We start from the raw sequence: 18,625 nt of genomic DNA, 5'->3' as shown, positions 1-18,625 counted from the left end.
CATGCAGGGCACTCTGGGTAAGACTATCCGCCATTGTCGGGGAGTGGTACAACAGAGAAGGAGGCCATTCGGCCCATCATGTCTGTGCCGGCCTTTTGGTAGAACTATTCAACGAGTCTCACTCCTCTGCTCTTTACCCGTAGCACAGTATATTTTTCCCTTCAAGTATTGATCCAATTCCCTTTTGAAAGTTACTATTGAATCTGCTTTCAGGCAGAGCATTCCAGATCACAACTAGTCGCTGTGTAACAAATGATTCCACATCTCACCTCCGGTTCTTTTGCCAATAACTGAAGTTCCTCATCCACTCCTTGCTTTGGAGGCAGTTTAGTGAAGGTTCACTAGGTTAATTCCGGAGATGAGGTGGTTGACTTATGAGGAAAGGTTGAGTAGGTTGGACCTCTACTCATTGGAATTCAGAAGAATGAGAGGTGATCTTTTCGAAATGTATAAGATTATGAGGGGGCTTGCCAAGGTGGATGCAGAGAAGATATTTCCACTGGTGGGGGCGACTAGAACTAGAGAGCATGATCTTAGAATAAGGGGCTGCCCATTTAAAACTGAGATGAGGAGACATTTATTCTCTCAGAGAGTTGTAAATCTGTGGAATTTGCTGCCTCAAAGAGCTGTGGATGCTGGGACATTGAATAAATTTAAGACAGAAATAGACAGCTTCTTAAATGATAAGGGAATAAGGGGTTATGGAGAGCGGGCTGGAAAGTGGCGCTGAGTCCATGATCAGATCAGCCATGATCTTATTGAATGGCGGAGCAAGCTCGAGGGGCCATATGGCCTAGTCCTGTACCTATTTCTTATGTTCTTATCCCTGGCACCATTCCTTCTGCACCCTCTCTAAAAGCTTGGCATCATTCCTAAAATTTGGAGCCCAGAATTGAACGCAGTACTCCAGCTGAGGTCTAACCAATGTTTTATTTAGGTTTAGCATAACTAAATATCAAATGCTGATATTTCCATGATGGGGTTTAAACAGTGAGGTCAATCCAGTCCGTTGGATTTATAAATAAGACTGTGAACCGAAAGAAGCACATTTGGAGTGGAGAGCCGTGAGACACGCTGTGTAACCAGGCGCAAACACTCTGCACATCCCAGACATCACTTGTTTCCCACTTGGCATGAAAGGAATATGTTACTTGCAACAATTCATTGGATTTGATTTCAAATTTATTAGTATAGAAACTGAATCATGTTTCTATGATTGCTTTCCCAACTTAGATTCAAGGCCTCGATTTTTTTCTTTGTCTGTGTACAGTCCCAGGATTCCATAACTGGGACTGTACCTGGGGATTCCAAACCTGGGACTGCACATGGGGATTCGAACCCTGGGACTGTAGACGGGACATTCCAGCCCTAGGACTATAGAAGGGGTCCCATCTCTGGGGCTCTTGCTACAAATGTGTGGGATGTAAACTGAGTAGCATCTTTAGAAGAGATAGTGAGAAATCCAATGTGCGGAGAGAGAAAAGCAACTGAGGCTGCATTATTCACACGGGCTCCAGGACCCAGTTGGGACCAGACACTGAAGCCCCACCCACGTTTTGTACCAAGAGAACTGCGCATGCGCGTTGCTACTCACTGTTTCAAGATGGCGGAGCGTTGAACCGGCCTTCCTGTACAAAGATGGCGGCAGTTCGCCTGGGCCTGTGACTTGGAGAAAGCCGCGAGCTGCAAACCTGGGGCGATCAGGTTATTATTACGGGCTTGCGGCATACACCAGTTGTTTATGAAGCCTCTCCGCCCACTCGCGGATCCATTACGCCCCTCTGCCCCGCTGAATCTTACCGAGTTGTCCGCAGCATCTCTGATACTGTCTCTCTCCACCATTACACGCATCGCGGATGCTCCAAAGCAAGGCGGATTTCGCGCTTGCGCGCTGGGCTCCTGTAGACTGGGTGCGGCACATTCACCCCCGCGGTGCATACTGGGGAAAAGTCCCGCCATTGAAAGCCCACGTTTGTCAATAGACCTGGATTTATCGTGATTGCTTTTAGCACTGAACCATGTTCATTCTGGCAGCTCGAGTTTGTTTCTTCTGATTTTAATAACCCCTATACCTGGGCTGAAGATTACCATTCCTCATGTTGAGGCTCTATAATTCCCCAGCGGAGCATAAACGCCGGCATGGACTGGATAGTCCAAATGATCCGTGTATGTGCCGTATATCCTATGTAATTTTGTAGTCTCAGTGCAAGCACTGCGCAGCACCCTCGCCTGTGAGTCAGAAGGTTGAGGGAGCACTGCACAGTAAACCAAGGCCCCGTTTGCTCTTTCAAGTGCGCTAAAAGATCCCATGATACTACATTTATTTCGAAGAAGAGCGGGGGAGTTATCCCCGGTGCCCTGGCCAATATTTATTCCTCAATCAACATAACAAAAAAACAGATTATCTGGTCATTATCATAATGCTGTTTGTGGGAGCTCGCTGTGCGCAAAGTGGCTGCCGCGTTTCCCACATTACAATAGTGACTACACTCCAAAAAGTACTTCATTGGCTGTAAAAAAAAACTTTGAGACGTCCGGTGGTCGTGAAAGGCGCTATATAAATTGGTGTCTCAGTGTAAGTGGTCCCTGGATTTGGTGCTTCAGTGTAACTGGTTCCAGGTTTTGTGTCACAGTATTGATAATCCCTGGATTTGGTGTCATGGTGTAAGTGGTCCCTGAATCTAGTTTATCAGCGTAAGTGGTCCATGGATTTGGTGTCATAGGGTAAGTGCCCCCTGGATTTGGGATCATAATGCATGTGGTCCCAGTATAAGTGGACCCTGGATTTGATGTCAACAACATTTCTTAACTGGGACTGAGGCCAAACCCGCAGCCCAGCAATATGTTCAGCACAGAATGATCCCACACAAATCTATTCCCAAATAACACAGTCCACATTAATTCACCAGAAACAGCTCAGTACCCACAATTAACTGCAGCACTGCGCCTAACTTCAGTGAAACACACAATTCAAAATATTTTAAAGAGAAAATAAACCCCATTATAGTGGTCAGGCCATCAAATCCAGCTTTCTTATTGTTCAGTATAGGTAATGGGACAAACACCTTGTAGATAAATCTTATCAATTTACTACACTTTCCTGACTTTCATAAGAATTTGCATTAATACCAGATTGCACCCAGATGATTTATGCCAATTCACCCAAGAACAATGATTTAAGAAGAAAATCCAAATTGATGGTGTAATTTTCCTGTTTTCATCTTACATCTTCATTCACTTCCTTTCATTAACTTTGATACAGTATTCACCATTTCATTCATGAGCCCCGGAGGAATTTTACTGTCTAATACAATATTATCATAATATCTTTAAAACATAGATCAACCATTCCCACTTGCTCCAAGTTATAACCCATTTTGTTTGTTTAATTTTATTTAACCATTTTTACTTGACTCTTCTTGGACCTTTTATACCCCAAAATATGCCAGAGAGCAATTCAGTCTGCGAGATGAAGGATGTTAGTTACTTTTAACACAACAGTCTACCTCCAAAAACTTCTTTCTGAATATGTAGTTTGGACAAGACTACATAGACTGGCTCTTTTCAAAAAGCAAACTTGATTATCCCCTTAAATTTCAGCTAACTTTCCCTCCTCATGTGCTTGAACAGCACATCAATTTTAATTTCACGAACAAATTATGTCCAGACTTTGTGATTTTACAAAGAAGACTAAAGCAACAATTGCATTTGGATGCAAGTCATTTATCTCCACCTTCAAGCAATGTTTCTTGAAATCAGGATTACATGGGATATATGGCACAAAAACATACCATTCGGCCCAACAAGACCATGCCAGCATTTATACTCCACTTGAGCCTCCTCCCGTCTGTTCTCATCTAATTCTATCAGCATAACACTCTATTCCCTTCTCCCTGATATGCTTGACTAGTCTCCCCTAAAATGCTTCTATACTATTCACTTCAACCACTCCCTGTGGTAGCGAGTTCCACATTCTCACCAGTCTTTGGTTAAAAAAGTTTCTTCTCAATTCCCTATTTGATTTCTTGGTGACTATCGTATATTGCTGCCCTTTGTTATGCTCTTCCCTACAAGTGGAAACACTCATTCTGTAGTGTCCTTACACCTTACTATAGAATCACACGAGGCATGTACTGCAGACAAGGTCACTACGTGACCTGAACCTTTATTCCCAGGACCAAGAAGTGCTGACCCTGCATAGGACCTCCCTTTATATACCTGGATGACCCAGGTGAGGAGTGACTCCCACAAGTTCACCCCCTGTAGTCAAGGTGTACATTTCTCAGGTGTATACAGTGTAGTATTACATAAAAGGTTACAGCTATATGAAGGTTACAAACATGACATCACCTCCCCTCAACGTCTTTGGGTCAAAGATTGAGTCTTTCAGGCAGTCGACACTCTCTCGTGGAGCGCCGCAGTTGGGGTTCTGGTGGTTGAGCCTTGGCATGCATCTCGGTCGCCTGAGGTGATGCTGGCCTGTCCAGGCTGGCCGCAGGGACTGTGCATGCTGTTGAATGTCCTGTTGCTCGTTCACTGGCAGTGGTGTGGGTAACATCTCATGATCTTCCTCAGGTTCCTCAGTGTCCATGCTAAACCTTTTCTTTATTTGGTCCAGATGTTTGCGGCATATCTGCCCATTGCTAAGTCTGACCACTATGACCCTATTCCCCTCTTTGCCAATTATAATATCCTCAAGCCACTTGGGTCCCAAAGCATGACTGAGAACGAATACAGGGTCATTGATTTTTATGCATCTCCCCACTGGGTTGCGATCATAGCACGCGATTTGGGACTGGCGCTTGCCCTCAACAATGTCTGACAGGGCTGGATGAATGAGGGACAGCCGCATTTTAAGCATGCATTTCATGAGTAGTTCTGCGGGCGGGACTCCCGTGAGTGAATGCGGGTGGGACCTATAGGCCAGCAGGAGGCGCGATAGGTGGTACTGAAGGGAGGGTCCTTGAATCTGCAACATGCTCTCTTTTATGATTTGAACCGCACGTTCCACCTGGCCATTGGAAGCCGGCTTGAACGGTGCTGTCCTGACGTGTTTGATACCATTACCCTACATAAACTCCTGGAATTCATAGCTAGTGAAACATGGGTCATTGTCGCTAACCAGGATGTCTGGCAAGCCGTGGGTCACAAAGACCATACGCAGACTTTCCACAGTGGTGGATATTGTGCACGAATTCAATATGATGCTCTCGATCCATTTCGAGTATGCATCGACAACAATCAGGAACATTTTTCCCATGAACGGGCCTGCGTAGTCTATGTGAATACCTAACCATGGCTTGGTGGGCCAGGGCCACGGGCTGAGTGGGGCCTCCCTGGGGGCATTTCACAGCTGAGCACACGTCGTGCACCTGCGAACCCAGTGTTCCAGGTCTGAGTCAATTCCCGGCCATCATACATGTAACCGGGCAATGGCCTTCATTAGCACGATGTCTGGGTGCTCGCTGTGGAGTTCCCTGATGAATACTTCCCTTCCTTTATGGGGCATGACTACCCGCCTGCCCCATAGCAGGCAGTCGGCTTGGATGGAGAGCTCGTCCATCCGTCTGTGAAACGGTCTGACCTCCTGTGTGCGGGCGCCCAATCCCCAGTCAGAACACATTTCTTTATCAGAGATAGGAGGGGATCTCTGTTGGTCCAGATTTTTATCTGGCGGGCTGTGATGTGGGAGCCTGCAGTGTCGAAAGCCTCAATGGCCATGACCATCTCTGCGCTTTGCTCCGACGCCCCCTCAGTGGGCGCCAGTGGGAGCCTGCTGAGCACGTCAGTGCAATTTTCGGTGCCTGGCCGGTGCCGTATGGTGTAGTCATACGCAGCCAGCGTGAGGGCCCATCACTGCATGTGAGCTGACGCATTGGCATTGACAGCCTTACTGTCGGACAACAAGGATGTTAACGACTTGTGGTCTGTTTCTAACTCGAACCTTCTGCCAAAAAGATACTAGTGCATTTTCTTCGCCCCGTAGACACATGCGAGTGCTTCCTTTTCAACCATCCCATATCCAGTTCTGCCTGGGAGAGCGACCTGGAGGCATAAACCACAGGTTGGAGTTGGCCTTCATCATTACTCTGCTGCAACACACACCCAACCGCATAGGATGATACATCACACGTTAAAACCAGTTTCTTACAGGGGCTGTACAAGGTCAACAGCTTGTTAGAACAAAGCAGGTTCCGCACCCGATTGAAAGCCCGTTCTTGACAGTCCCCCCAAAACCATTCGCAACCCTTAGGCAGGAGCACGTGTAGCGGCTGCAACAATGTGCTTAGGTTCAACAGAAAGTTCCCGAAGTAGTTCAAGAGTCCCAGGAATGACTGCAACTCCAATGTGTTGCCGGGCCTGGGCGTTTGACAGATCACCTCCGTTTTGGATTCTGTACGCTGGATCCCATCTGCGGCAACCTCCTACCCAAAAACTCGACCTCTGGGGCCAAAAGCACACACTTGGACTTCTTTAGTCGCAAGCCTACCCAGTCCAGTTGGCGTAGCACCTCCTCCAGGTTGTGGAGGTGTTCCTCGGTGTCTTGACCCGTGATTAGGATGTCATCTTGGAATACGATTGTTCCAGGAATGGGTTTAAGCAAGCTTTCCATGTTCCTCTGGATGGTAGCGGCCGCTGAATGAATGCCAAATGGGCACCTGTTGTAAACAAATAGCCCCTTGTGCGTAGTGATGGTGGTCAGAAGCTTGGATTCTTCAGCCAGCTCCTGAGTCATGTTGGCTTAAGTGAGGTTCAACTTGGTGAACAGCTTGCCACCTGCCAGCATGGCAAAAAGATCCTCCGCTCTCAAAAGCAGGTATTGGTCCTGTAGTGACACTCAGTTGATGGTGGCCTTGTAATCGGCACAAATCCTGACCGAGCCATCCGCTTTAAGGACAGGAACGATGGGGCTTGCCCAGTCAACAGGCGAAATTATGCCCTCTCTTAGCAGCCTGTCCAACTCACTCTCAATTCTCTCATGCATCACAGATGGCATGGCTCTGGCTTTGTGGTGCACTGGTCTGGCGTCCGGGGTGATGCATATCATTACTTTGGTGCCCTTAAAAGTTCCGACACCTGGTTGAAAAAGTGACTCGAATTTCTGTAGGACCTGTGTGCATGTACTTTGCTCCACAGATGAAATGGCGTGCACATCCCCCAATTTCCAGTTCATCTCAGCTAGCCAGCTCCTCCCCAAGAGCGCGGGACCATTCCCCGGGACAATCCAGAGTGGCAGCCGGTTCTCCGATCCGTTGTGTGTGACCACCAAGTTTGTACTGCCTAGCACTGGGATGATCTCCCTGGTGTATGTTCGTATCTGCGTGTCAATGCGTTCCAGTTTGGGCCTGTTAGCTTTGAGTGGCCATAGTTTTTTCAAATTGTTGGGCACTCATAAGTGACTGGCTGGCTCCTGTGTCCAGCTCCATGCCATTTAGTAGGACTTCCATCATCATAGGTGGCGTTTTGGTATACGAGCTGTGGATGTCTGCCACATGAACCCGCTGGACTTCAGCATCCATAGCTTTGCCCCAAGCATCAGCCTGCCTTGCAGACCCCTCGTCTGGTTCCTCTGCCTTGTAAACTAGCCTTGCTATGGGCTTTCTGCACATTCTGGCCAAATGTCCACTGAAGTTACAGTTTCTACAGATAAATTGTTGAAACCTACAGGTTTTCGCAGCATGTCTGCCACCGCACCTCCAGCATGAGCTGAGATTGTTGTGAACAAAGGAACTGTTGCCAGGCATTCCTCTCTGATTGTCTCTTTGATTACTCTTGAGCACTCTGTTGGTGAGTGTCAATGGTCCCATCCCGGGACGCATTGTCCCTTCTGATGGCGTGAATTGCCGATCCCCCTGCCATTGTCTCTGTTGCTGGCCAACCCTAGAGTCTGTTGCTGCCTGGGTGGTGTTGAATTGCCCTTGCCTGCCTGTGGGGTTCTGAGTCGCGTTTACAATGTTAACTCCCTGGTCCATCGCCACGTTGGAACCAGGGCTGCGCATGTAAATTATCTTGGTCTCCTCTTCCCCTGCCATGAAGGTCTGAGCTATCAACGCTGCCCTTCCTAAAGTCAAGTCCTTGGTCTCAATAAGTTTCCTGAAAATTGCGGCATGACCAATGCCCTCAATGAAGAAATCCCTTAATATCTCCCCCATGAAGGTGTCTGTGAACTTAGAGGCTGGCCAAACGGCGAATGTCCGTAATGAAATCCAATATGCTTTGTCCCTCCCGATGCCGGTGTGTATAGAACCGGTGCCAGGCCATGTGTATACTGCTCGCCAGTTTGAGGTGCTCACCGATCAGTGTGCTGAGCTCTTCAAAGGACTTGTCTGCCAGCTTCTCGGTTGTGAGCAGGTCTCTCATCAGCGCTTATGTCTTAGAACCACAGCTGGTCAATAGATGCACCCTCCGCTTGTCAGCCACTTCCTCTCCCAGACAGTCCTTCGTGACAAAGCTCTGCTGGAGCCTCTCAACGAAATCGTCCCAGTCCTCACCACCACAGTACCGTTCCTCTGTGCTACTGGTGGCCATCCTCGTGGGTCATTGATTCCCATTCCTCGTCGCCAAATGTAGTGTCCTTACACCTTACTATAGAATCACATGAGGCATGTACTGCAGACTTTATTCCCAGGACCAAGAAGTGCTAACCCTGCGTGGGACCTCCCTTTATTTACCTGGATGACCAGGTGAGGAGTGTCTCCCACAAGTTCACCCCCTGTGGTCAAGGTGTGCATTGCTCAGGTGTATACAGTTTACAGTGTTGTTACATAAAAGGTTGCAGTTATGTGAAGGTTACAAACATGATACATTCTGTACTTACTCTATCAAAACCTTTCATAATTTTAAAGAATTCTATTAGGTCACCATTCAGTGTTATTTTTTGAAGAAAAAAGAGACCCAGCCTCTCCTTATTAGGATAGATATATCCTCATTTAGATGCACTGGAGGTGGTCCAGAGAAGATTTACAAGGATCATCCTTGTAAATCTTCTCTGGACCACCTCCAGTGTATCTATATCCTTTTTTAAATCCTAGATTTGTATTCAGTAGTCTTAAGTACAGACTAACAATGTTCGATACAGGTTAAGCAAAACTTCACTACTTTTCCATTCTATAAGAATTCAATTCTGTAACAGTTCTATAACAATTGATCCCGATAATTTAACCCAATAGGGTAATTGTATGTCCAATTTTGTCAAGACGCTGTGACATTCGATGTCTGCAGATAACTGGAGATAAATTCTTAAAACTGCTGGATCTCTTGCTATGCCATCAACCTCTCATCAAACTGGAGCAGTACCTAATATAGTAGTCCCTGGCTACTACATAGTCCAGAGACACAAGTCTGCATTTTCTTCAACATGCATCAACATTAGAAGCACGTAAATACACTGTGGCCTTCATGTGGCAAACACAAACCACTGGTCTTTAGACATTTCTGATCGCAACATAATATTTCTAATCTAAACATTCTATGATGGGAATATCCATGGCTAGTTGGTTGCAAACACCAACTGTTGCTCAGTGAACTCTGTCTCTCTCTCTCTCCCTCTCTCTAATGATACCAACCACATTTCCCTTCTATCAAATGAATTTAACACAAACACCTTTCAGAAGCTGAATTAACCGAGTTCCATATGCCAACATCCCTCTAATTTTCCATTCACTGCAACTGAAAAGAAACCGACAGATTGTACCAATCAGGATGTGAAAGATATTTACAACAGATTCTAGATGTTCTTAGGATCAGCATTGTTCTCTAATCTGTCCACTCGAGGAGTTTGATAACAGATTTTCCTGTGACTATAGAGCTGGTTTATTGGGCTGGGATGTGTTTACTTGTTCATCTTGTTGACTCTAACCCTTTGCCAATTATTTGAGTGATCAATTTACTTTTACGTATTTATTTTTTGAATACATTTCCTGAGTGGAATCAAATTTAAATTGAAACCATGTTTGCAGTTGTGATGCTCTGTTGACACATCGAAGGTGAGAGAGATGCTGTGGGGCACACACTAAGTCCAGTAGCTGAAAGTGATCAACAGACTGGGTTCTGTGTTTAGTGATTCCGGGCATGTTACCGATACCATCCCTGGATACCAAGATGAGGAGAGACACTGTGGAAGGAATGGCGAATTGGGACTTGTCCATGAGAGTAACCAAAGGTATGAGAACAGAAATAATATCGAGTTAGAAAGGAGAAAAGGCCAAAAATTGGAGCAGTCGGTAACAGGACATCAATTAGTCTCCTCTTATCTTGGTGACATCAAATACCGACTCACTGTTATTTGAAATATCAAAATATTAAACTCCAGCCCCGTTATAGGGATTGTTATCAGCAGAAACAAACTCCAACTATCAAAATGAGCACAATGTGATTAACAGCAGCAATAACAGTAGAACACAGCCCCTGCAGTCACTTGTGAACTCGCCGAACCCGTAGGTTGTTGTTCGGGCCTGAGGCCCACCGCACCGGGTGTTTGTAAAGTGGATAATGTGGAGTGTTTTCCCTTGGGGCCTGGGGCTCAGGATTCGGAGCCCAGGGCCGCACTTGCTTTTCCCCCCAGAGTTTCTCTAACCCACTCCCTGGAGCTCGCTCACCTCCCGTGTTACCGCCTGGTGCCGCTGCCCCTCAGCGCACTTTCAGCTCACACTGCCCGGCTGATTACTGCAGGTCTGGACCAACTCGCTGCGTAAAAATGTTTTTCTTATGTCGCCTTTGGACACAATACTCCAGTTGAGGCCGAACCAGTATTTTAGACAGGTTCATCATAATACCCACACTTTTGTACTCTATCTTCTTCTTAGGCAGTCCCTCGGAGTCGAGGATGACTTGCTTCCACACTAATGAGTTCTCAGGTGACTTATGAGTCCAATACAGTCTCCGTCATAGGTGGGGCAGATGGTGGTTGATGGGATGTTGTTTAAAGGGACAGGTGGGTGGGGTGCTTGGATTGTCGTGCGCGCCTTCCACTGTTTGGGCTTGGCTTCCCCGAGCTGCAGGCGAAGAGACTCGAGGTGTTGTCGCCCTCCCGGATCCTTCTCCTCCACTTTGAGTGGTCTTGGGCCAGGGATTTCCAGGTGTCTGTGGGATGTTGTGCCTTTTCAAGGAGGTTTTGAGGGCGTCCTTGCAGTGTTTCCTCTGCCCACTTGAGGCTTATTTGCCATGTCGGAGCTCCCAGTAGAGCGCTTGTTTTTGGAGTCGCGTATCAAGCATGCAGATAATGTGACCTGTCCATCAGAGCTCATTGAGCATAGTCATAAGAACATAAGAACATAAGAATTAGGAACAGGAGTAGGCCATCTAGCCCCTCGAGCCTGCTCCACCATTCAACAAGATCATGGCTGATCTGGCCGTGGACTCAGATCCACTTACCTGCCCGCTCCCCATAATCCTTAATTCCCTTATTGGTTAAAAATCTATCTATCTGTGATTTGAATACTTTCAATGAGCTAGCCTCAACTGCTTCCTTGGGCAGAGAATTCCACAGATTCACAACCCTCTGGGAGAAGAAATTCCTTCTCAACTCGGTTTTAAATTGGCTCCCCTGTATTTTGAGGCTGTGCCCCCTAGTTCTAGTCTCCTCGACCAGTGGAAACAACCTCTCTGCCTCGATCTTGTCTATCCCTTTCATTATTTTAAATGTTTCTATAAGATTACCCCTCATCCTTCTGAACTCCAACGAGTAAAGACCTAGTCTACTCAATCTATCATCATAAGGTAACCCACTCATCTCCGGTATCAGCCTAGTGAATCGTCTCTGTACCCTCTCCAAAGCTAGTATATCCTTCCTTAAGTAAGGTGAGCAAAACTGCAAACAGTACTCCAGGTGCGGCCTCACCAATACCCTGTACAGTTGCAGCAGGACCTCCATGCTTTTGTACTCCATCCCTCTCGCAATGAAGGCCAACATTCCATTTGCCTTCCTGATTACCTGCTGCACCTGCAAACTAACTTTTTTGGATTCATGCACAAGGACCCCCAGGTCCCTCTGCACCGCAGCATGTTGTAATTTCTCTCCATTCAATTAATATTCCCTTTTACTGTTTTTTTTCCGACATTGTATTCCATCTGCCAAACCTTAGCCCATTCGCTTAACCTATCTAAATCTCTTTGCAGCCTCTGTCTTCTACACAACCCGCTTTCCCACTAATCTTTGTGTCATCTGCAAATTTTGTTACACTACACTCTTCCAGGTCATCTATGTATATTGTAAACAGTTGTGGTCCCAGCACCGATCCCTGTGGCACACCACTAACCATCGATTTCCAACCCGAAAAGGACCCATTTATCCCGACTCTCTGCTTTCTGTTAGCCAGCCAATTCTCGATCCATGCAAATACATTTCTTCTGACTCTGCGTACCTTTATCTTCTGCAGTAACCTTTTGTGTGGCACCTTATCGAATGCCTTTTGGAAATCTAAATACACCACATCCATCGGTACACCTCTATCCACCATGCTCGTTATATCCTCAAAGAATTCCAGTAAATTAATTAAACATGATTTCCCCTTCATGAATCCATGTTGCGTCTGCTTGATTGCACTATTCCTATCTGGATGTTTCTTCCTTAATGATAGTTTCAAGCATTTTCCCCACTACAGATGTTAAACTAACCGGCCTATAGTTACCTGCCTTTTGTCTGCCCCCTTTTTTAAACAGAGGCGTTACATTAGCTGCTTTCCAATCCGCTGGTAGCTCCCCAGAGTCCAGAGCATTTTGGTAGATTATAACGAATGCATCTGCTATAACTTCTGCCATCTCTTTTAATACCCTAGGATGCATTTCAGCAGGACCAGGGGACTTGTCTACCTGGAGTCCCATTAGCCTGTCCAGCACTACCCACCCCGCCCCCCCCCCACCCCAGTGATAGTGATTATCTCAAGGTCCTCCCTTCCCACATTCCCGTGACCAGCAATTTTTGGCATGGTTTTTGTGTCTTCCACTGTGAAGACCGAAGCAAAATAATTGTTTAAGGTCTCAGCCATTTCCACATTTCCCATTATTAAATCCCCCTTATCTTCTAAGGGACCAACATTTACTTTAGTCACTCCCTTCCGTTTTATCTATCGGTAAAAGCTTTTACTATCTGTTTTTATGTTTTGTGCAAGTTTACTTTCCTAATCTATCTTTCCTTTCTTTATTGCTTTCTTAGTCATTCTTTGCTGTCGTTAAAAATTTTCCCAATCTTCTAGTTTCCCACTAACCTTGGCCACCTTATATGCATTGGTTTTTAATTTGATACTCTCCTTTATTTCCTTGGTTATCCACGGCTTGTTATCCCTTCTCTTACCGCCCTTCTTTTTCACTGGAATATATTTTTGTTGAGCACTATGAAAGCGCTCCTTCAAAGTCCTCCACTGTTCCTCAATTGTGCCACCATTTAGTCTGTGTTCCCCATCTACTTTAGCCACCTCTGCCCTCATCCCACTGTAGTCACTACTTCCTCACCCTCAATCTGTATTACAAATTCAACCATACTGTGATCACTCATTCCGAGAGGATCTTTTACTTGGAGATCATTTATTATTCCTGTCTCATTACACAGGACCAGATCTAAGATAGCTTGCTCCCTTGTAGGTTCTGTAACATACTATTCTAATAAACAATCCCGTATGCATTCTATGAATTCCTCCTCAAGGCTACCCCGTGCGATTTGATTTGACCAATCGATATGTTGGTTAAAATCCCCCATGATTACTGCCGTTCCTTTTTCACATGCCTTCATTATTCCCTTGATTATTGTCCACCCCACCATGAAGTTATTATTTGGGGGCCTATAAACTACGCCCACCAGTGACTTTTTCCCCTTACTATCTCTAATCTCCACCCACAATGATTCAATATTTTGTTCATTAGAGCCAATATCGTCTCTCACAACTGCCCTGATGTCATCCTTTATTAATAGAGCTACCCCACCTCCTTTCCCTTCTTGTCTATCTTTCTGAATTGTCAGATATCCCTGTATGTTTAATTCCCAGTCTTGGCCACCCTGCAACCACGTTTCTGTAATGGCCACCAAATCATACCCATTTGTAATGATTTGTGCTGTCAACTCATTTACTTTATTTTGAATGCTGCGTGCGTTTAGGTAGAGTGTTTTAATACTAGTTTTTAAACCATCATTTTTAGTTTTGACCCCTCCTGCAGCCCCTTTATATTCATACATATTGTCCCTTCCTTGTGCTTTACACTTACCCCAGTGCTACTCTGCTCTGTTGCTTCCTTCCTTTTGCATTCTTTCTTGGGGTCCTGTTCGTCTGAGCTCTCACCTACTCCAAGTAGCTCAGAGCCCTCTCCTGGGTTCCGAATACTCCTCGCATTGAAGCACCGAGCTTTCAGTCAATGCTTTGATGCTTGCGCTGTTGGCCTGAGCGAGAACATTGATGTTGGTGCAACTATCCTGGCAATAGATTTGCAGGATCTTGCGGAGGCAGCGTTGGTGATACTTCTCCAGTACTTTGAGGTGCCTGCTGCACATTGTCCATGTCTCTGAAGCATATAGGAGGGCAGGTATCACTACTGCTCTGTGGACCATGACCTCTGTGCCGGGTTTGAGGTCCTTGTCTTCACTCTCTTCCTCAGGCGACCGAAGGCTGCACTGGCACACTGAAGGCAGTGTTGGACTCATCATCGATGTCTGCCCTTATTGACAGTAGGCTCCCGAGGTTTGGGAAATGGTTCACGTTGTCCAAGGCCTCATTGTGGATTTTGATAATCGGGGGTCAGTACTGTGTGGCGGGGGCAGGTTGGTAGAGGAGTTTTGTCTTACGGATGTTTAGTGTAAGGCCTATGCTTCCCTACCCTTCCATGAAGGTATTGACGATGGTTTGGTGTTCGGCCTCTGACTGTGCGCAGACACAAGCGTCGTCTGTGTACTGTAATTCAATGACAAGAATCCTCCTCAATCGCCTTCTCCCTGTGGTTGGAGTGCCTCCCAGAGTCGCAATGCAGATTCTGCCCACTAAGGGGAACAATGGACATGATCTTCACAGCGAGTCAAATACAAGAGAAATACAGGGAACAATACCAACCTCTGCACATGGCCTTCTTTGACCTCACAAAGGCCTTCGACACTGTCAACCGTGAGGTATTATGGAGGTTCCTTCTCAAGTTCGGCTGCCCTCCAAAGTTTGTCACCATCCTCTGCCTGCTCCATGATGACATGCAAGCTGTGATCCTGACCAACGGATCCACCACAGACCCAATCCACGTTCGGACCATGGTCAAGAAAGACTGTGTCATTGCACCAACGCTCTTCTCATTCTTCCTTACTGCAGTGCTGCATCACACCCTCAGTAAGCTCCCCACTGGAGTGGAGCTAGTCTACAGAACAAACGGGAAACTGTTCAACCTCCATCATCTTCAGTCCAGATCCAAGGTCGTCCCATCCTCAGTCATTGTACTCTATACCTCTATTCTTGAAGCCCAAGATACTGTAAGTTTCTTTAACTGCTTTCTCAACCTACGCTGCCACCTTCAATGATTAGTGCACATATACCCCCAGGTCTCTCTGTTCAAGTACCCCTTTAAAATTGTACCTACCAAAATGTATCATTTTGAACTTTTCTGCGTTAAATTTCATCTGTCACGTGTCCGCCCATTTCACCAGCCTGTCTGTGTCTTCCTGAAGTCTTTCACTATCCTCCTCACTGTTCATTCTACTTCCAAGTTTTGAGTCTTCTGCAAATTTGGATATTGTACCCTGCACACCCGAGTCTAAGTCATTAATATATATCAAGAAAAGCAGTGGTACCTAGTACTGACCCTGGGGAACACCACTGCATACCTTCTACAGTCTGAAAAACAACCTTTCCCCACTACTCTGTTTCCTGTCACTTCGCCAATTTTGTATCCATGCTGCCACTTTCTCTTATATTCCATGGGCTTTAATTTTGCTGGTATTGGTAATAGGTCCAGGATCACAAAATATAAAACCCAGTCAGTTAATCACTTTCAGCTACTGGACTTAGCGTGTGCCCCAACAGCATCTCTCTCTCCTTCGATGTGTAAATAGAGCATCATGCCTGAAAAACTGGTATACATTTATATCCACTCAGCAAATGTATTTAACAAAAGCCTGTAGGTCGATGAGATACTGTTAAGATGCCAGTATGCTGCTCTTTTGCTCTGCATTTTGCCTGTAATGGAAGCTAGCTGAACATTTCTCCCAGTGTAACCTTTGTTGCAATGAAATGCGTGGCAAATGGAATATTGGCCTTTATTGCAAGGGGGATAAAAGTTGGGAAGTCTTGCTACAACTGTACAGGGCATTGGTGAGGCCACACCTGGAGTACAGGTGGAACCTCCCTTAACCAGCACCCTCGGAATCTGGCCTGTGATGGATGAGGGGTTGTGTCAGATGAGGGAAGGTCATCAGCCCGAGGTGTGGGAGGAGGTCGCTCAAGGTCGGGGGCGGGGGGGGGGGGGGGCGGAGGAGGTTGCCCGAGTTCGGACAGCGGGCCCCGAGGTGTCGGCGGGACCACCGGGCCCCACAGTGTCGGCGGGACCACCGGGCCCCGAGGTGTCGGCGGGACCAGAGGTGTTCTAGGTTGAGGGGCTTCTGCTACTGCTGATCACTTTCTTTCGAGTAAATGTGTTGATTTTCTGTTTAGGTGAATGATTTAATTAAATCATAAAGGAAAGGCATCACCATTGTGCCTAAAAAGGGAATAGGAAACCTGGGGGGGGGGTGATGGGGGGAAACGGGTCGTGTTCTGCGCATGCGCCACCCAGATAAGGGAGTCCTGGATGAGAGAGGTTCAACCTGTACTGCGTCCACTTTTGGTCTCCTTAATTCAGGAAGGATATACTTGCACTGGAAGCAGTTCAGAGAAGGTTCACGAGGTTGATTCCTGAGATGAAGGGGTGCCTTATGAAGATAGGTTAAGTAGTTTGGGCCTATTACCCATTGGAGTTTAGAAGACAGAGGTGATTTTATTGAAACGTATAAAATTCAGAGGGGGCTTGACAGGGTAGATGCAGAGAGGATGTTTCCCCTCATGGGGGCATAGTTTCAGAATAAGGGGTCGGCCATTTGGAACTGAGATGTGCAGGAATTTTTTCTCAGAGGGTCGTGAATCTGGAATTCTCTGCCCCAGAGAGCTGTGGAGGCTGGGTCATTGAATGTATTTCAAGGTGGAAATAAGCAGATTTTTGAACGATAAGGGTGTCGAGGGTCATCAGGAGCAGGCACGGAAGTAGAGTTGAGGCCATGATCTTGTTGAATGGTGGAGCAGGCTCGAGGGATCAAATGTCCTAACTCCTGCTCCTATTTCTTATGTTCTTATTTCTTTTAATCAGCCTTAGGCCCTTGTTCATGTCTGCTGTAATTGTATAGAAAGGGGATGTGTAAAGAGATGTTGTTTGTATGGAGATGTGAAACAAGGAAACGTTATTTCTGTGTGGGATAGTGACACAGCCTTGTGGTCACAGTCAGAGCGATGCACAGATATCCTTGTGGTTATGGTTTGAACAGGGACAGTACACAAATGCTCAAGCTAAGAGGTGCCAGGGATCGGGAGCAAAAGCAGTAAATAAAATCTAAATTTAAATTCCGATATTGTTTCTCTTCATTTATTCCTATGTTAATAACTTTTGCTGAATGTGGCCCCTGCCAAGTGCCAGGATATCAGATCAGACCCACCACAAGAAATGAGTTTGACACCGAGGTAGACAATGTCAACCGGATTCCCCCCCACCCCACCCACCAACCTAACAACTTCTTTACAAACTCAAGCTAGGTTGTAAGACGTGACCTTGTTTTGTGGAAGCCACGTTCAGTGTCTCTAATGGGCCCCTTCACTTTCCCCATGATCAAAAACAGCATCTCCTAGAATCCCTTCAAGCATCTTCCCGGTGATCGAGGTCACGTTGATGCGCCCTTAGTTCCCTGGCTCGGATTTGTCCCCATTCTGGAAAATACGAAGTACGTGAGCTGCATTCCAATCTCAGAGCACAATCCCTGACTCTATTGAGCTGTTGGAGATATGGGCAAGGGGCTCACAGAGCATCCGTCCCATCTCTTTAAATACTCTTGGGTGGATATCATCTGGTCCTTACACACGTCAAGATTAACCTACACAGAGAATTTGCTGTCAGTGAAGAGAGACGAGAAAGACCAAAGTGCCGTTTGCCCCTCAGTGTGGTCCTGAAGGACTGTGTCCAGGCTGAAGTTCTGTTCCCGCCGTACAATCCTCCCTCGATTGTCCTTACTGAGCTCCAACCAGGTGATGCTAAACACTCAGGTGGGAAAGACAAAAATCTACAGCAATGTGTTGAAAGTAACGCTGATTTATTTACCTATATCCCAAATAGTAAAGTCCAGTTCAGTTACAGGAGTATTATCAGCAGAAACAAACCCCAACTAGCAGAATGAACACGATTTAATCCTGGATTTGATCAACAGCAGAATCCATCTCCTGCAATGACTTGTGAACTCGCTGGTGAGTAAGCAGGCTGGATGACTGAGACTCCCTGCCCACACTCAGACCAGATGAACAGTCGTTCCCCAGTGTGAGTGCGCTGGTGTACAGTGAGGTCAGATAAAAGCCTACCTGAGAGCACCTGAATAGTCTCTAGTGAGTGTGAACACGTTGATGGCATGTCAGTTCCCTGGAACTTTTAT

At 46.4% G+C, this 18,625-nt stretch overlaps 1 protein-coding gene across 1 annotated transcript in view; it reads right to left on the bottom strand.

Moving 5' to 3' along the window:
- LOC139273549 (zinc finger protein 850-like) overlaps nt 1-18,625 on the bottom strand; it is a 700,279-nt gene that overhangs the window by 120,149 nt on the left and 561,505 nt on the right. The window lies entirely within an intron of this gene.

This window comes from Pristiophorus japonicus, chromosome 9 (genome assembly GCF_044704955.1).
Source record: "Pristiophorus japonicus isolate sPriJap1 chromosome 9, sPriJap1.hap1, whole genome shotgun sequence".
Taxonomy (NCBI): domain Eukaryota; kingdom Metazoa; phylum Chordata; class Chondrichthyes; family Pristiophoridae; genus Pristiophorus; species Pristiophorus japonicus.
Note: the sequence above shows the minus strand (reverse complement) of the source record. Positions and strands in the feature narration are given on the sequence as shown.